Raw genomic sequence first — 13,685 nt, 5'->3', positions numbered from 1 at the left:
TGGAAGAAAGTTAGGGGGAAAGATTCTAAAGGTAAACATGTTGGTATTCTCCAAGGCTCAGTTAGAATGCGCAACAAACTAAGTAAGTTCTAGATACATTTCAGAACATAAGCCACAAGGTTGTGTAGTGCAGAAAGCCCTGACTAGAGCCCTGACCTGGGTTCAAATCTTGCCTCTGTTGTTTGTTACCTGTAAACAATAATAAGTAGGCCTCTCTGGGGCTCAGTTTCCTCAATCATAAAAAGGGGGGGTTGAATTAGATGTCCTCTATGTCCCTTCCAGCTCTGTCTGGATCCCACGAGAACCATTGGTATGATGACAATGTTTCGATCTTGTGATTTGGCTGCTCTGATTAATCACAGAAGTAACTGACAACTACATTCTCAGACTAATGTAATGTAGAGGCGATAATCCTGAGCAGACTCAGGCTAGCAGTAGGTAAGATAGACAGCCATTAGGAGACAAGCAGCCAGGGGACAGCAACCAGGGACAGGACATGTTTCCATTTTTAAAGAAATTCCAACACTTTTAACACTACAACATTTGGCTCTTCCTGTCATGCAGATATTTGTTGTGGGGTAATTTAATTCACAAGTTTTACAGCACACGATCCAAGTCTTTGATGAACGCTCCATCACCTGACTCAGTCTCTCCTGCCTGGAATGCTCCCCTCCTCCTCTCTGCATTTTGGCTTCTCTGTTTTCCTTCAGTTCACAGCTAAACTGAAGTGAGAAACTTTTCTAGCTCCCTTTAGTGCTAGTGCCTTTCCTCTAATGTTTATCTCCAATGTATCTTGCATAGATCTCATTTGCACACAGGTATTTGCATGTTCTCTCCCCCTTGAGACTGTGTGGTCCTTGAGAGCAGGGACTGAATTTTCCTTTCTTTGTTTCCTCAGCACTTAATGGAGTTTCTAACATACAGTAGGCACTTAATAAATGCTTGTTGACCAACTGGAAGGTAACAGTAAACCAGAGGCCAACTTTTAAACCTTCATTAAGTCTTAGACATTTCTTGTAGTAACTCTAATCCTGTGGCACAATGTCCCTGAAATTTAGATTCCAGGTTTCCAGAACTGCACTTACTTTTGTTCTTTCCTGCCACTTTGTCCATCAGCTATGATTTTCCAGTACAATTCATGCCAATGAAGGCTACCACCACCACTGGTTTGGTAATGGAAGTAAGAATCTGTAGGGCTTGCTGGTTTACCATCAACTCTCTATTGCTGTTTTCTACTAGACATATGGGGGCCTCCATGAGCACTGCGGATGCACCTGCAAATTCAGAGGAGCCGCTTATACGTAAACTGAGAAGCAGAATTCACATAATCCTCAGCTGAGACTGCCTAGGTGAGTCAGATATTAGTAACAGAAGAAGGGAGGATGCTCTGTGCTTGAGGAATTCTGTTTTTAGGAAGACAGAACTGTCAATGGCAGATAATGTTGATAATAGTAATGGCAACGATGATAATTACCTTTGTGTAGTGCCTTAAACGTTAAGAAGCACTTTACAAATATTGCCTTGTGATAAGTCTGGGAGTTATGTACAATTACTTTACCCATTCTTACAGATGATGAAACTGGGGCAGTTTCCAGGGTTTAAACACAGACTTCATGACTCCTGGAGCAGCTCTCTATCCGCTGCACCACTGAGCTGTCTTGAGCAGATATCCTGTCAGTTCATTCTTGATTCCTAGGGCTGTCACCTAGGGAAAACATTCCCAGTATTTGAAAATCCCTCCTTGCAGTTTTCTGTCTCGTATAATAATCATATCTCTTTCCATTATGTTGGTCCAGGTTCATAGTTGCCATGGCCGTGAATTGGTGGAAGGGAGGAATAATATGGGGAACTGTCTTGTACAAACACTTTGAGATAAATAGTGTTTTCATTAATCTCTGGTGCCAGTCCCTTCTTAGTCATGGCTGAGTCTCTTCTTAGTCATGCCTGAGTGACTTGAGGATGATTTCTGTCCATCCTTCCCTTCTCCCATTCCACCCTGAAATTTCTCATTACTGCTTCAATTGCTGTTTCCTGCCTCCTGCTCTTGCACTGAATTTGTGGAAACCAAGGAGCACTTTGATTTGACTGTGGCATTGCACTGTCTTTAATCGTTAGCATCATGGAAGAGTGGATAGAGAGTTTGTTTGGGAGTCAAGAGGATACAACCTGAATTTGTGACCCTAGGAAAATCACTTAATCTGCCAATGGCTGCTGGATCTCTCAAAAATTATAAATTGCAGAGCAGTTGTAGGCCTACATTGGTAGAAGAACTTTCATCCCTAGGACATCATTACACCAATGAAACCTTAGGTTCAGACAAACAAAAGTCATTGCTGCAAGGCAGCCCCTTTCCAGATAGGGAACAAGGATCCTAAATTCTGACCTCCTTGCAGAAATCCAGAACCATCCCCTCAGTGGCTGCTCAAACAATGCCTTAGACTCTGGCCACCCTGAATCCCTCCAGGTGAGGGCTCTGGGGTGGTACAGCCCCAGTCACCCACCCAGGATCTGAGCCCTAGTTGAAGTCAACCCTTACAGAAATGGTTGAGCCATAAATAATTTTAGATGCCGTTTTGGGATTCAGGAAATGAGCCCAGGAGTGTGAACAGTCACCCTCTCTGTTTCCCAGTGTCACTAGGGATTCTTTCTGCCTGGTGATTATTTTTTTCCCTGGATTTCTTGTCTAATATAGATAGCCTGGGCATCTTTATTCCTGGGAACATCCCAGAGTTTGGGCCAAGCTAACCTTCACTGTGTCATACCTGGAGAGCAGGCTGCTCCTTATATCAGCTCTGACCTCATAAGGAGACTTTCCCCATTTCTCTTGGATTCAAAATAGCCAGCAACTGGATATTCCAGGTCAGGAGAAGATATGGAAAAGTGATAAGATGTGCCATTTCCTAACAGGGGACTTGTTGAGGCCATGGGGCAAGTTGGATATAGGGCTGAATTTGGAATCAGGAGGAGCTGAGCTTCTATCCTGTCAGACACACATCCCAGCTGCGTGACCATGGACTTAATGTCTCTGCACTTCATGTTCTTCATCTGTGCAATGGGCACAGTAACAAAGTGCCCACTTCACTGGGTTGTTGTGTGGCTTATATGAGATACTTTCTCTAAAGCACTTAGTGAACCAGTAGTGTTACTCCTCTTTGTGCTTTCCTACTTATTCTTTTAGAATTCATCTTGGACAGCTCCTAAGGAATGAGCTCAATCCAATCTTTGTCTCCTGGATCACTGTCTTGTTCCGCTGGTAGTGAGCACTGGCTGACAAGAGATGATCCACTAGAGAAGGAAATGGCAAACCAGCCTAGTGACTTTGCCTCTTACTGGGTTTGAATCCTGAGACACACTTTCAAGCTCCAGGGAAAAGATGCAAGGAAGACAAGAGAAACCCTTACCTGTTTCACGAGGCTTCAAGTTAAATCATTCACAAATGCTCTCACAAGTTTACTCTTTCTCTCAGTTCTTCCCTTATTTGATCTTCCTTTCCGTGTCCTCTCTTTGTGGGCTGTCCAAGTGCTTCTGTTATTTATAGTGGGAAGGAAAGGGTGGGAGTGACAAGAGAAATTGAAACCAAAAGCAGATCTTTCTGTTCCTAACTCCCTAAGCCTAGAATGGGAAACTAAATGTATGCATGGGTGTAGCGTCTGAGAAATGTAGCAAAGGCTTCATCCTTCACCAGATGTGAGAGCTTCAACGAAAGCATTTTCTAAAGCCAACCTCAAAAACAGCCAATATATCCTTTGTACTTCCCGGGATAAACAGAGAACCCAGAGCCTCACAGAACACATTCTTCAAGGAGATGACCTATGTCCCTGATGGTGGGCATTAAAGAAGTGTTAAAATATCAAACCTCTTGTCTATTGGCATTTGTTTTAATGCCATATATACCATACCAAGGGCAGCTATGGGGCACATTGGATAGAGTATCAGCTTGCAATCAGGAAGACTCATTTTCTTGAGTTCAAATCTGGTCATGTCACAGGACTGCTCAAAATATGCCAAAGGCTCTCTATTGCTTCTAGGATCAAATGGAAGTCTCTCTCTAGGCTTCCCCTGCTTTAGACACACTCTTACTTCCTGCCTGGTTCCTTGAGGACAGGGACTCTTGTTTTTGTCTCTGTATCCAGCGCTATGCCAGGTAGTAGCAGTGCCATAGTAGTTGTTTAGTAGATGTAGGTTGAGTGAATGTATGAATGTATGAGTGACCTACTTGTCTATTTTCTGGAAACTCACTGTATCTAGAATCCTACATGATGGAAATTTCCAGCTTCCTTCCTTGACATACCACTGAGGTGCAATGTCCAGCCCTTCCCTCTCAAATGCCTGGCCCTCCTCTGCTTTACAGGGAATACAGGGTGACACACACTGAATGGAGGACCTGGAGGGAGATGGAGAACAGATAGTTAGATAAGAGCTTGACACAAACTGGGCTACAGCTCTTTTTTTCCCTTTTTTTTAAGATTGTAATTTTCTTAGTGAACAAAATTCTGTTTTCTCCTCCTTTCACTTTAGACTGTTAGGAGGCACAGTAGATAAAGCAGAAAATGCTCTGGGCTTGGGAAAGTCAGGAAAGCCAGAGTTCAATCCTGGTCTGATATACTTAGCAGCTTTGAGACCCTGTCCAAGTCACTTCTCCTCTGCTTGCCTCAGTATTTTCATCTGTAAAATGGGTGCAACATTAACATCTACCTCCCAGGATTGTAATGAGGACTAAATGAGATAATATTTGTAAAGTACTTGGCACGGTGCCTGGCACACAGCAGGCCCTTCATAAATGCTCATTTCCTTCCTTCTTTTCTTTCCTCCCATGGGGAAAAAGAGAAAAACAAAACTCCTGTAACAAACATATAGAGTCAAAGAAGACAAAACCCCACACTGGCCCGGTCAAAATGGGCTACAGTTCTGGAGGGCACCTCTTGTGTGGTCATCTGCTCCATTCCCCCTCCTTCCCTGGATTCAAGATAACCACACCCATGGCCATCTGCCCTGCCTGCTTAGACAAGGAAGGCTCTGGGGAGCCCTCAGAAGGCAAGGAAGTAATCTACCAGAACAGGTTCTATTTGGGTGTGTGGTGGGGGTGGGGTTTCTTTCTGCTGGGTGGTGATTCCTTAAAGAGGAGAGAAATAATGCTATCAGGAGAAAGCCTCAGGGCCATCCCAGTGAAGATTAACATGTCACCCATGAGTGTAGACCATGGTTCTTTGCTTCTGTCTCAAGTATAAGAGATTGTATCTTATGATCTTGTGAATTTCAAAAGGGCAGGATACTGAACCATCAGGTTATCCAGGTACATATAGCACACCATGGGCTTTGCAGCCAGCTTGTCCAGGTTTGAGAGCCCTTGGAGTGAGGAGTGGTCATCAAGACATAGCCCAACAGTAGCTGAGACCAGGGCTCACCTTGTAGTCCTTCCATATTTGGCCATGAACTTGGTAGGCCCAATGCTATATAGAAAGGGTGTGAAGTGTCACCGCATTCTTCAAAGGTGGAGGTGGTAGAAGGGTGATTGTGACCCTGCAATATTGGGGGTGCGTGGGAAATATTTACATTTCAGTTTCTGCCTTATCTTTGATACAAATGTCCCTTTCTCAAATCAACTTATAAAATGGGCTAGATGGAACTGGAGTGCTGCTAGTCAGTGGTGGCTAGCAGTGGAGGGACCACATCAGAATGGCTGAGGGGACCCCTAGGATCCTGAGGGGGAGATGCGACTGGCTTTGTTCTGGGAGGGTGAGGCTAGTCTTTTTCCTTGAAAAAGAAGGGAAAAAAGCAGTTCCACAAAACTGATTAATAGAAGAACAACATCTGATAGTATCAGGCTTTAGTTCATAGCTAGTATCAGATTCAGTGTACGTTACTGCCATGAGAGATCCAGATAAGAATAGCCATAGCCAGGTCTGGAAGTAATACCTTCGAGACTGCTTGTGCTACCTACATACTACTTGGGGGATGGATTGGGTGAGGGACAGGGCAATATCCCAGTATTTAAGATCCATGTTTTTTTTTGAGGTTTTCTATCTTGTGTAGTGTTCCTCTCTTATGGATTCATATTTAATTATTCTGTATTTGTTTCTTCTCTGGCTCTTTATAGCAGAAGTTCTTCTTTTAATATTTTGGGTGCTGTTGGTGAAGGAGTCAGGTGAAACCTTGGAATCCCTTCTCAGTATAATATGTTGAAAGGCATCAAATAAAATACATAGGGTTAGAAAGGAAACTGACTGTATTGAAATCTAGTTATCAAAATATTTATTGAAAAAGTTCAGTTATTCTAGGTGAAAACCTCTATTTCATGGAATACTGTAGTTATTCTATATCTACTCCAATTTCCTTTTTTTTCTGAGCTTTGTAATTGCAGAGGGCTGTAGAAGTCAACTCTGTGGTTTTTGAATGTCCTTGATTGAGGTTTCTGGTTGTGCCTTGAGTCAGGATGACCTCAGTTCAAATATAACTTCAGATATTTACTAGTTGTGTAACCCTGGGCAAGTCAGTTAATCTATGTGTGCCTCAGTTTATTCCACTGTAAAATGGCATAACCTTTTACTTTTAGAGTTAGTCTTTTTTCCCTTACAGATGGCTCTAATTGTGAGAGTCTTTCCTTGTAGGAAATAGATAATCGTTTTCCCTGGTGCTTCTACTCACTGTTCCTAGATCTTGCCCTCTCAGCTGAGAAGCCCGATGGTTATTTGTTGGTTAGGCTGTATAGGGATTCCTCTTCAGATGCAGAGAGGACTAGATGCTGCTGGCATTCCTTCGAATTCTAAAATTCTATGATTCCGGGCTATTTTAGAGAGGGACCTCTTTTTTAGTTATGCGTTAAGATCAGGTGACCTTTGCAGTCCCAACCAACTCTATGATTCTATGCTCCTGCTGTAGCATAAGAGGAGTCTTCTAGGGAAACAACTGAGGTAGAGATGTCAGCAAGGAGAAAAGCTGTTCTTCGTTCCCCCACAACACTCTGAGAGGTGGAAGGAAAGCTGAGAATGAAGCCTTGCTTTTCAAGTCCAGGAAAACTCGAGTTCAAATTGTATTTCAGATACTTTTGAAAGACACATCACCACTTTCTGCCTCAACTTCCTCACCTGTTAAATGGGGATAATATTACCTACCTCCCAGAGTTCTTTTGAGAATCCAATGAGATAACATATGGTAAGTGCTTTACAAACTTTGAAGTAGCCATATAGCTATAGAAATGCTAGTTTTTTATTATTATCCTCATCATCATCACCATCACCACCTCCAAAATACAGACCCCATATTAATGGATAATGTTCATGGCGTGTAGAAGGGTTGTGTCTTGGCCTTTACTAATGCACTTACTTGACTCTTGCCCTGCCAGCTTGTTCATCGGCCAGGACTTGCCAGGGCAGCAGAGACCCACAGTCACCACCACTACCATAGGCTGGAGAATTGTAGCAAGCACTGGCATTGTTTCTTGCTTCACTGTCAATTGCCCCTTATTGTCCTCAATTAGGCAGATTGGGGTTGGAAGTCAGAGATCAGTGGCCATGTTTGGTGTGTTATCTCAAAAAATTATTTGTTTGGTCTCCTGGGGCCACTGAGAGCCTATATTATCTTCCCATGTCATGTAACTAGCAGGTGTTGATGAAGGCCTTCAATCCAGGCCTTCCTGACTCTAAGGCTGACTCTCTATCTTTGACCACCTGCTGCCTCTCCAAGCACAGTATACAATTCCAAGTACTGAAGCATTGCAACCAGGCACAAGATCACTCTCTCATTACTTGTGCTTTTCCCCATGGTCTATGATAACAGCATCTTGCCTCTCTGTTTAGAACTTTGCTGCTCTTATCAAAATAAACACCCAAACATTTGAGAGTAAACAGTCTCCACCTCTTCAAATTCACAATCCAATCTTTAAGAGTAGTCAGTGACAGTGTTCTCTGTATTTCTGTGACTCTGAATTATTTGGCTCATACTTTATTTCAACTCCTTTTTTTTTCAGTTGACAAGAATTTATTTTCTTTCCTCTCGTTTTCCACCAATTGACAAAAAGAAACAAATGTCCCATCAAGCAAAAGAAATTTTCATTGCCCATATCCCCAAATGTGTGTTTCATTATGCATATTTGTTCTGATGAGGGCTGTAGAGATAGGAGTCTAGGTAACCCAAGGCTGGAGGTCCTTGCATGGGCCACCTGGAGAAGGATTCATGGACTCAAGCATTCTTGAGGTCGAGGTGGTAAAGATTTATTGTTGGGGTTGGAAGCTCAATTCCGTGTGGACAGTCTTGGGTGGGTAAAGGTGGGAGCTTCTAAATCTTAGATCTCTCACGAGACCTCCCCAGGAAACGGCTGGGAATCGATGTGAACCGAGCTATCTCGTGTATTTCCGCCTCTTCCCGTGAGAAACGTGATGGGAGAGAGATCTCCCTGCCCTTGAGATTGTCCCGGATCTGGGCACACTATTGTTATCTAACAGCACGGTATTCAGATGCAAACTATGCGACTGGAGAGTTAAGTAGGATCAGGGAAGCCTGAAAGCTCTCTTAGCACGTGAGGAGCCAAAGAGGACACAAGGCTCCTTCTCTCCCCTCCCCCTCTCTCCCCGCTTATACTTCTACTTCCAATCTCTTATTGTAAGATCTTTGCCTCCTTGGGAGATCTCTCTCTTTCCCTCCTAAGGAAGTATTCCCCTGCACTTGTAACTAGACCCTGAAATAAAGCTCAACCCTTGTTCGACTCTGGAACGTCCTTTCTCTCATACGAGCATCCGGTTTGGCCAACCAAAGACCTCGGGAGGTGAGGTAAGAAGACTCGTGTAGCCCTGAGGCCTCTAGGCCTGGCAATTTATTATGCTTTTCAGTGGTCAGGAGTTCTTAAGAAACCTACAACCTTAGAGGGGTACAGGTAAAGTTTATATAGGGTATTCTAGAGTAAGACATGTGCCAAATATGCTAACTAGGTGATTCAGGGAGTGGTTAATTCTTTAAAAAATATGTATTTTTGGTATCTACTGCACAGGATTTTCACCTAGATTTCATCAGAAAATAGCCCAAGGGAGATCTACATGGAGCTGTGGTTTTAGACATGAAACATCATTAAGTCAACTAACAGTCAGGACTGACTAAGGAATACCAGGCTGCTCTCATAAAGATCTTATTGAACAAGGTAAATGTAAGGGAGTATACATATGTCTAAGTCTAGGATATATATGAATAGTCTGAGTAGTAAATGTTGTCATGACCCAGTACACAGACATCTCAGTCAGTACACACCTGGTTCAGACTAAAAAGTTCCATAGGTACATCTGATTACTGTATCAGGAAGAGAGATAGCACTTGTTGCTAGGGCAGCCTCTGTCCTTGCACTGGGGAGCAACTGCCTGAGATAGTATTTTTAGGCTAGGAAGGAATGTGTTCTCCAAAGAGAAATGTGGTTTTAGAATTGGGGTCCAAGTACATGCACATAAGCATTTCATCAGGTCCATCACCTCTACAACAGGATATGGGTAGTATTATTCATTATTTGTCTCAGAATCATGGTTTATCATTGTGTTAATCAAAGTTCTTAAGTCTTTTAAAGGTTTGCATTTTTCTAGTCTTCTTATAAACTGACCTCCTGGTTTCCTTTATTCTTCTCTGCATCATTTGATAGAATATTTTCTCTGAAACCATCATTTCTTACCTCACAGTCATATTTTGTTATACTCATAGACCATAAATTCTTCAACTGTCCGCAATTGATGGGCACTCCTTTAAGTCTCCAGTTCTTTGTCATTACAATAAGCATTGCTACAAATATTTCTTTACATATGGGTCCTTTTCCTCTTTCTTTGATTTCTTTGTGGTATAGACCTAGCAGTGGTATTGTTGGGTCAAATGGTAAGCATTTTATTAACTTTTGGGGGCATAATTCCAAATTGCTTTCCAGAATGACTGGACCTAGTCACAGCTCCCCCAACAGTGCATTAATATGCCTATTTTCCTGTAGCCTCTCAAACATTTGTCATTTTGCTGTTTTATCAACTTTGCAAATCTAATATTTGCAAGGCAGAACCTGAGATTTGCTTTAATTTGCATTTCTCTAATTATTAGTGACTGGGAGCTTTTTTTCCTTTGTTCTTTGGTAGCTCGGTTTTCATCCCTCAAGAACGTTGTTTATATTTTTTAATCAGTTGTCAATTGAGAAGTGGCTCTTATATTTATTAATATGAACTAGTTTCTTATATTTCTTAGAAATGAGGCTTTTATTAGAGAAACCTTGGGTAGGGGCCATTGAGTTCTCTAAGAGGAGTGAATTAGCAAATGAGTCAGGTCAATGTTTCTGAGCCGACCTACAGCAGGAATAAGCTTGTGAATGGCCACTTGACTTCCAGCCTAGGCAAACTAGTGAGACCCAGCCTCAAAAGAAAAGAAAAAGGGAAAAGAAAAAGACTCCCTGTAGTAGTGTAAGAATACCTGCTGCACTACTGAGGATGAGAAGTCTGAGCATTCATAAATAAGATCAGGCCTCTGAGGAAATGCCCCATGCTTCTCTGTACTCACCACTGTCATCATTTTTTACAGCACAGTAACATTTTCAGGTCACAGTTTGTTTAGTCACTGCTCAGTTAAGAGGTGTTTACTGTGTTTCCAGTCCTTTGCTACTACAAAATTACTACATTTTAAAATGTATAAACTGTTTAAATGTGTTATTTTATTTGAGCCTCAACTCCCCCCCTCCCCACAATGTACTATAGATTTAGTATCTCTATTTTTCCATGTAAGAGTTGGAAAGTCCCCAAGGGGCAGCCATCTAGTCAAATCTAGACGTGACAAGAATTCCCATCATAGCATAGATGACTGACACACATCAGGTCTCAGCCTAAAGACCTCAAAGGAGGGGGACACCCCATATCTCCATGAAGCCTATTCCCCTTTTGGATGGCTTTGATTGTTATATTAGAAAGCTGCTCCTGACATCAAGTCAAAATTTTTCTTTTTGTGACTTATAGTCACTATTCCTACTTGTCCCTTTCTGGGCATTATGAGCAAGTGTCATCTGTCTTCCTCATGGGCTGCTCCTCAGACTATTGTATATATCCAGAAGGGGGTTCAGTTTCCTTGGAATGGCTTATCGCAGTTGTTACATTTTCATTGTAAGCATTTAAATCTTACAATCAGGGCTGAATTTATTGTTTTGTTTATTGTCTAGACTTAAGAAAGTGATGAAGAAAATTCTTGACAGTGCACGTTAAACTTAAAAATATGTGGCACACACATCCCCCCCCGCCCCGAGTTGTTGTTGAACGTTTGTCAGCATACGACTGAGATAGCTGCCCTATGTTCTCTTTCTCCTGAGTGAGAAGGGAGCAGGGTCCTCCCCTAGTCCCTGCCCCAGGCAGTGGCAAAAGCAGTGTCCATTTTTGGAGACCTCAGCCTAAAGACCCTGGGGTAATTGAATTGCTGATCTGGTCTCAGGCTTGAGTGGTGGTCCTGGTATGAGAAGGGGCACTTAGCTGGTGGAGCTGTTGGTGGATCTAGAGAGGAAATTGTACTCGCAGAACCTGGGCAGAAAAGCTTGTGGTAACTCCCAGAGCAGAGCACAGGCCAAGAGAGGAGTCCTTGATTGTGCCACCTTGGAGGAGCTGAGAACCTACAGATCCCCAGAGTGTACCCTTGTCTTGAAAAACGACTCAAAATCAAGTAAGTGCCTGTGGAAGTACCCCAAAAAGGGGAAAAAATAAGACTACAGAAGATTACTTTCTTCATGAAGAGGTATTTTCTTCCATCCCTTCAGATGAGGAAGAACAATGCATACCATCAGAGGAACACAGAAAAGCCAAGGGTTCTGCATCCAAAACCTCCCAAATAAATATGCAGTGTTCTAAGGTCATGAAAGAGCTCAAAAAAAATTTTGAAAACCAAGTAAGATAGGTGGAGGAAAAATTGGGAAGAAAAATGAAACCAATTCAAGAAAATCATGAAAAGTGAGTCAACAGCTTGCTAAGAGACATCCAAAAAATGCTGAAGAAAATAGCACCTTTACGAATAGACTACCTCAATTGGAAAAAGAGGTTCAAAAAACCAATGAGGAGAAGAATGCTTTAACAAAACCAAAAGAATAAAAAATGGAAGACAATGTGAATATAACATTGGAAAAACAACTGACCTGGAAAATAGATCCAGGAAAGACAATTTAAAGATTATGAGACTACCTAAAAGTCATGATCAAAAAAAGAACCTAGACATACGCTTTCATGAAATTATCAAGTAAAATTGCCCTGATATTCTAGACCCAGAGGGCAAAATAAATGTTGAAAGAATCCACCAATCACCTCTTGAAAGAGATTCAGAAAGAGAAATTCCTAGGAATTTTGTAGCCAAATTCCAGAGTTCCCATGTCAAGGAGAAAATATTGCAAGCAGCTAGAAAGAAACATTTTAAGTATTGTGGAAATACGATCAGGATAACACAAGATCTAGCATCTTCCACCTTAAGAGGATTGAAGGGCATGGAATATGATATTCCAGAAGTCAAAGAAACTAGGATTAAAACCAAGAATCACCTATCAAGCAAAACTGTGTATAATACTTCAGGGGAAAAGCAGTCTTTCAATGAAATAGAGGACTTTCAAGCATTCTTGATGAAAAGACCAGAGTTGAAAAGAAAATTTGACTTTCAAGTACAAGAATCAAGAGATGCATGAAAAGGTAAATAGGAAAGAGAAATCATAATGGACTTACTAAAGTTGAATCATTTACATGCCTACATAGAAAGATAATATTTGTAACTCTTGAAACTTTTCTCAGTATTGGGGTAGTTGGTGGGATTACACACATCCACCCACACCCAAACACACACATACAGACACGCGCACACACACACACACACACACACACACACACACACACACACACATATATATATATATATATATATATATATAGAGAGAGAGAGAGAGAGAGAGAGAGAGAGAGACAGAGACAGAGACAGAGAGAGACAGAGAGAGACAGAGACAGAGACAGAGAGAGAGAGACAGAGACAGGGAGAGACAGAGAGCACTGGGTGAATTGAATAGGAAGGAGTCATCTAAAAAATAAAATTAAGGGGTAAGAGAGGAATACATTGGGAGGAGAAAGGGAGAAATGGAATGGGGCAAATTATTTCTTATAAAGGAGGCAAGAAAAAGCTTTTTCAATGGAAGGGAAAAGGGGGGAGGTGAGGAGAGAAAAAGTGAAGCTTACTCTCATCACATTTGACTGAAAGAAGGAATAACATGCACACTCAAATTGGTATGAAAACCTGTCTTACACTACAGGAAAGTAGGGGAGAAGGAGATAAGAAGGGTGGGGAGGATGATGGAAGGGAGGGCAAATGGGAGGCGGGAGCCATTAGAAGTAAACACTCTTGGGGAGAGACAAGGTCAAAAGAGAGAATAGAAGAAATGGGGAGGGGGATAGGATAGAGGGGAATATAGTTAGTCTTACACAACATGACTATTGTGGAAGTCGTTGGCTAAACTACACATATATTGCCTATATTGAATTGCTTGCATTCTCGGTGGGGATGGATGAGGAGGAAGGAAAGAAGAGTAGGTGGAACTCAAAGTTTTAGGAACAAATGTTGAAAATTGTTTTTGCATACAACAGGCAAATAAGAAATACAGGTAATGGAGTAGGAAATTTCTCTTGCCCTACAGGACAAAGGAGCAGATGGGGGAAAAAGGAGAAGGAGGGGTGTTA

The 13,685-nt window shown here is 42.0% G+C and overlaps 1 protein-coding gene across 6 annotated transcripts in view; it reads left to right on the top strand.

Moving 5' to 3' along the window:
* Positions 1-13,685, top strand: part of LOC140529956 (guanylate-binding protein 7-like) — a 433,747-nt gene that overhangs the window by 346,536 nt on the left and 73,526 nt on the right. The window lies entirely within an intron of this gene.

This window comes from Notamacropus eugenii, chromosome 2 (assembly GCF_028372415.1).
Source record: "Notamacropus eugenii isolate mMacEug1 chromosome 2, mMacEug1.pri_v2, whole genome shotgun sequence".
Taxonomy (NCBI): domain Eukaryota; kingdom Metazoa; phylum Chordata; class Mammalia; order Diprotodontia; family Macropodidae; genus Notamacropus; species Notamacropus eugenii.
This window is presented reverse-complemented; position numbering and strand designations above follow the sequence as displayed.